This window comes from Myodes glareolus, chromosome 4 (genome assembly GCF_982192425.1).
Source record: "Myodes glareolus chromosome 4, mMyoGla1.1, whole genome shotgun sequence".
Lineage (NCBI taxonomy): Eukaryota > Metazoa > Chordata > Mammalia > Rodentia > Cricetidae > Myodes > Myodes glareolus.
Window position 1 is genome coordinate 70,380,944 of NC_142029.1, and position 6,448 is coordinate 70,387,391.

Below are 6,448 nucleotides of genomic sequence, written 5' to 3' on the forward strand. Positions count from 1 at the left end.
CCACAAAGCCAGTACATGCAGTAGAATCAAAACCCAGTGCCATTATCCTTGGCTTCTCAGTCAGCCTTCCTTGTCAGTCATATTCAGAGAGTCCTAGTCCAGCTGGCCTTGGTGAGCTCCCATTAGATCAGTCACACCGTCTCCGTGGGTAGATGCACCCCTCGCAGCCCTGATTTCCTTGCTCATGTTCTCCCTCCTTCTGCTCTTCATCTGGACCTTGAGGGCTCAGTCAAGTGCTCCAATGTGGGTCTCTGTCTCTATCTCCATTCATCACCGGATGAAGATTATTTGATGATATGCAAGATATTTATCAATGTGACTATGGGATAAGGCCAGTTCAGGCACCCTCTCCTCTGCTGCCCAAGGACCTAGCTGGGGACATCTCCTTGGACACCTGGGAACCCCTCTAGAGCCAAGTCTCTTGTCAACCCTACAATGGCTCCCTTAACTAAGATATCTTCTTCCCTGCTCTTATATCCACCCTTCCTCCATCCCACCCATCCCATTCCCCCAAGCTCTCCTGAACCCTCCCCTTCTCACTTCACTCTCCCCATCTCCCCTTCCCCTAACTCCACTCTCACTCCCGTGCTTCCAACTTTTGCCTGGCAATCTTGTCTACTTCCAATATCCAGGAGGATAAATGCATGTTTTTCTATGGGTTCACCTTCTTATTTAGCCTCTCTAGGATCACGAATTATAGGCTCAATGTCCTTTGTTTATGGCTAGAATCCATTTATGAGTGAGTAAATACCATATTCATCTTTTGGGGTCTGGGTTTTCTCACTCAGTAAAGTGATTTCTATTTCCATCCATTTGCATGCAAAATTCAAGATGTCATTGTTTTTTACCGCTAAGTGGAACTCTAAAGTGTATATGTGCCACACCTTCTTTATCCATTCTTCTATTGAGGAGTACCTAGGTTGTTTCCAGGTTCTGGCTGTTACAAATAGTGCTGCTATGAACATAGTTGAATAAATGATTTTATAGTATGATTGGGCATCTCTTGGGTATATTCCCAAGAGTGGAATTGCTGGATCCTGAGGTAGTTTGACTCCCAGTTTTCTGAGAAACCGCCACACTGATTTCCAAAGTGCTTGCACAAGCTTGCATTCCCACCAACGATGGATGAGTGTTCTCCTTACTCCACATCCTCTCCAGCATAGGCTATCATTGGTGTTTTTGATTTGAGTTATTCTGACAGGTGTAAGATGGTATCTCAAAGTTGTTTTGATTTGCATTTCCCTGATCGTTAAGAAGGTTGAGCATGACCTTAAGTGTCTTTTGGCCCTTTGAACTTCTTCTGTTGAGGATTCTCTGTTCAGTTCAGTACCCCATTTTTTAATGGTGCTGGCATAATTGAATGTCAACCTGTAGAAGAATGAAAATAGTTCCATATCTATCACCATGCACAAAACTCAAGTCCAAATGGTTTAAAGACCTCAATATAAATCTGACCACACTGAACCTGATAGAAGAGAAAGTGGGAAGTAGTCTGCAACACACAGGAGACCACTTCCTATGTATAACCCCAGTAGCACAGACAATAAGAGCAACAATGAATAAATGGGACCTTCTGAAACTGAGAAGCTTCTGTAAAGCAAAGGACACTGTCATTAAGACAAAAAGTAAACCTACTGAATGGGAGAAGATCTTCACCAACCCCGCATCAGATAAAGGTCTGATCTTCAAAATATATAAAGAACTCAAGAAACTAGACATTAAAACTCTAATTAACCAAATTTAAAAATGGGGTACTGAACTTTCCAGGGTTCTTATCACGTACAATATAACTTAAGGAGGGAAAATGCCATTTAAAAACCAAGGTGCTGGTTTCTGCTCACCTGCTTAAATCTTTACCAACAATCAGGTCAGGCTTAATGTTTTTATCATCAAAGGTCTCCACTTTATGTTAAAAATCATATCTAAAAATACCTATTTTATGTTAAAGTATTTTTAATACTGTTATAATGTGGTCTGACCAGCATTCTAGCATAAAATTGAAAAGTATTAAAAAAATCTTTGTCTCTTTGTAAACAGTCATATAAGTAAACAGTGTAAAATATGCCCATACTATGTATATTTACATGTAGTATATGGAATATGTATATGCATATTGGTATTGTGTGCCATATATCATGTGCTTATATCTTATATTGTTCCTATGGTACAAAGTAGTATATTCATAAATGGTCACATTAATTAAAACCGCCAAGTTAGCCCAAACCCATAGTAGTTTGTAGTGTAATTAAAGCTTTAAAACAATAGCAAATACTCAGATAAATATATTCAGTCAAGCGATTAAAACATTGCCTCATCTCTGGTTCTATTCAGTGGTTTTAAAATTCCCTATTGCTTGAAAGATAAAGTGGCTCTCAGGGCTTCTGCTCCATGGTGTAATTGTCCTCATCTGGGAGATGATCGTCTAGGCCAGTGGTTCTCAGTCTTCCTACTGCTGTGACCCTTTAGTACAGTTATGGTGACCCCCAACCATAGAACTATTTCATTGCTACTTCATAACTTTAATTTTGCCACTGTTTTGAATCATAATGCAAATATCTATGTTTTCCAGTGATCTTAGGGGACCCCTGTGAAAGGGTCACTCGACTCCCCAAAGTGGCACAACCCACAGGTTAAAAACTATTGCTTTAGGCTCTGCTATTCTTAGAACCTAAAGATTTTTAAAAATAACTTAAGTCTATGGCTTCAGTTTTTTTTTTCTTCAGAAATTCTTGTTTATAGTTTTTGAGTGTCCGGCTTTCAACTAAGAAACTGAGTCGTAAGTGAGGTTTATTTTAAAAGCGAGGTTTATACTATTTCTGTATTAGCGTTATCAAACTCTTGTATAACAGCTGAAATTTAAAGAATATTTCATTCTTCACTTCTTGTGTAACATACCTTCTGGTTGCTCAATAACCATACATGGAGGCCAACGTTAATGTGACTGTCGGGGTCAAGAGGACCAATATTTTGTCCTTGTCCCCCAGTGGCAGCTAGATCCCAGGAGAGTGTAGGACATCTCTCAAGGGTCCAGAAGCTCTGCAAAGTCGACCGTCCTCTTGATCTGAGACCATGGGGATGCAGACAGCGAGCTCCAATCAGTGTACAGCAGTGCAAAGAGGAACTGAGAAGACAGGGAAGGAGGTTGCAGTCAGCAAGGCATTGACTCATCTCCAACAGGTGATACAACTAGCAATAAAGAAAGGCTAGAGGACCCAGAGTCTCTGTCAAAGCCCAAACGACCCTTGAGGATCCGACTCTCAACTGGCTTTAACACACATACACGCACACACGCATGCACACACACACACACACACATGTATGCATGTATGTATGTATGTGCATTTAGTTACTTATATATTCTTAAACACTGAGTAGGAAAATGTAATCAAAGTATTGAAAATGATTGGAAATAGTATATTTTTAAAAGACTAAACTAGAATTTTTTTTAAAGAAAAGATGATGACCTAATCCCTTGATGGCTTCCCCACTATACCCCAAGTCTGGACTGTTGACGTATCAAATTGAGTAATCACCTATTGTAATCAGGTTAAAGGAGTCCCATGCTCTTCCCGGCTGTAAACACAATACTGCTTCTATATGGCCTACATTTCTGCTAACAGCTCCCTTGCTTTACAAGATTTGCAAAATCAGACTGAGACCACACCAGTATTACTCTTCTATGAGTCAACAGCTTTAGAGTTAGATCTCTGGGCTTCTATGGTAAAAAAAAAAATTAAATATAATATTAACAGTGATCCTATTAACCTTGGATCTTGTGCAATTAGCTGCTGATTTAATTTTGACACTCAGACAGTTCGGTAGCAATCTAATGTCATCCACCAGGTTCCCACCGATCACTCTTAGAGGCTTGAAAGTCTCCAATAGTCGAAACCCCAATCCCCCTGCCATCCCAGCTTATTTAATGTCTACTTCTCTTTGACCATTCTTGCTTTTATTCTTGCTCCCTTATATCTCCATCCAGCTGCCAATCAAGAACTCCTCCCTTTTCTGGCCACACCTGGCTGTTTTACAAATGGGTCCATCACCAATGCACTTTCAATGTCTCTTAGATTGGCCCATTGGGGGATTATCCTAGCTGCCATACCTGATGATTCCACTTGACAGGAATCAAGACCAAGGACCAGGGAGAACTAATTCGCTCCTTCCATAGGATGATTCCTTCCTAGAAGCTCCTCCTTCAGCACAACTGTTCCCAGAGCTTCTTTCTGCCGATGCTATGGAGACTGGCCCTGGCCTGCTCTGTCCCTCTCTGCCTTGCCTGCTTTTCTGAATCCCAGTTCTGAAAACCTTAGCCTTTCCATCAGATGTTAGTGGTCCTGGTCTTATAACTCAATCTCTGAAGCTTAGCCCAACCTCACTTCCTCTGTGCTGCTGTTTGCTAACCCTCATTGCAAAAGGAGTAGCTTTCTCTCCTCTTCTCCATGTCTCTGAGTTAAGAGTCACAGTTTGCCTGGCCTGTTGTGTTTCTCCCAAACTTCAAGAGAATTGTTCTCAAGCTTTCCTCCATGCCCATTTCTCACTTCTTTTATTAGCAAGACTAGGAATCCACAAATGTGAACCCCAATTTCCCTTAACGGATTTATGCTTTGAAGTCTTAATCCCCAGATAGCAGTATCTTGGTGTTATTTTGGTAGGCTGTGGCTCCTTGCTGTGGTAGGATCAGGTTGGCAGGAATTTGAAGGCTATAACCCAACCCTGGTTCTGACCCCACTTACTACCTCCTGAACATCCAGGATGTGAGGAGCCTCCACTCTATACCACCGCCAACCATGAACTCCATCAGGCAAGACCAGCACCATTTGCCCAGAGATGGTGTTGCCCAGAGTAGGTGGAGCTCCTCTCCATTAATTAATAAGCAACCCCACAGAACCAATCTGATTCAGGAAACTCCTCAATGAAGATTTTCCTGTAAGGTGACTGTAGGCTGTATCAAGGTGACAATTAGACTAGCGAAAACAATCTTCATTGTCAACTTGCTGGATTTTTTATTTATTATTTTATTAAAAATTTCCACCTCCTCCCCTCCTCCCAGTTCCCTCCCCTCCTCTCCCCCCACTCCTCCTCGCCCTCCTTCTCCAGGCCAAAAAGCAGTCAGGGTTCCCTACCCTATGGGAAGTCCAAGGTCCTCCCCGTTCCCCCAGGTCCAGGAAGGTGAGCATCCAAACAGACAAGGCTCGCACAAAAAGCCCGTCCATGCAGTAGAATCAAAGCCCAGCACCATTGTCCTTGGCTTCTCAGTCAGCCTCCACCATCAGCCACATTCAAAGAGTCTGGTTTGATCACATGCTCCATTAGTCCCATTCCAACTGGCCTTGGTGATCTCCCGTTAGATCTGACCCACTGTCTCAGTGGGTGAACACACCCCTTGTAGTCCTGACTTCCTTGCTCATGTTCTCCCTCCTTCTGCTTCTCATTAGAACCTTGGGAGCTCAGTGCAGTGCTCCAATGTGGAGAACTTGTTGGATTTTATAACCAGTTAGAAGACATACCTCTGGGGTATTTCCAAGGAGGCTTTGTAGGCCGTCTTAAACGTTGGCAGTACTATACGACAGATTGGAGATCTACACTGTAGAAAAAGAAAGAAAAAATAAGAGACGCTTCTAGAGAGAAGTTCCAACATTCATTCCTCTCTCTCTCTCTCTCTCTCTCTCTCTCTCTCTCTCTCTCTCTTTCTTAGATAAGGCTCCCACCACCATGCCTTCCCTCATACCATAGACTCCACCCCTCTGAGCTGGGAATCAAAATAAACCCTTTTCCCCTTAGGTTATTTTTTGTCAGGTATTTGGTCACAGCCATGAGAAAAGTAACTAATACATTGACTTTGCCCATATCTGGAAGGCACCCATCCTTAATGACCCTGTTCTGCTCTCTTTCAGATAGATTATGCCTAGAGAAAAAGATAGCCCCTTTTCTGAGAAAATAAAGACTAATATAACAGTTTGTTATATCATCATTAACATTTATGAAGTATGAATCACTTCTAGACACATCTTCTAATGTGTTATAATCTCACAAGGACCCTACAATATAAGACTTTTATCTGTTAGGTGGGTAACTTACTTCCTGCTGTATTCCCATGTCTTGTTTAGGTCTGCAAGTTGGTATATGGGACTGAATGGCTTTCCTCTCTGTTCAAGATTCAGGGATGCCATTTCCCATCGATAACTATATTTTCTTGCCTATTTTCCTTTTGCTGAGTTCCCGCCCTGGATGCCATCCACTGCTTCTGGATTTAGACTCAGCCTGCTTTGTTCAGTGTGATTCAGATCCTGACTCTCCACAGCCCCATCTCATTTGACCGCTGCATTTTGTGTCTCTTTCTCTATTTTGGCCTAAAGTGTTGACTCCAGCCTCATCTCTATAATCAGAGGATCAACCAGCACCTCTTTTTACACAAATCCTTACTTTCCGGCAAGGCTTCTGTCCT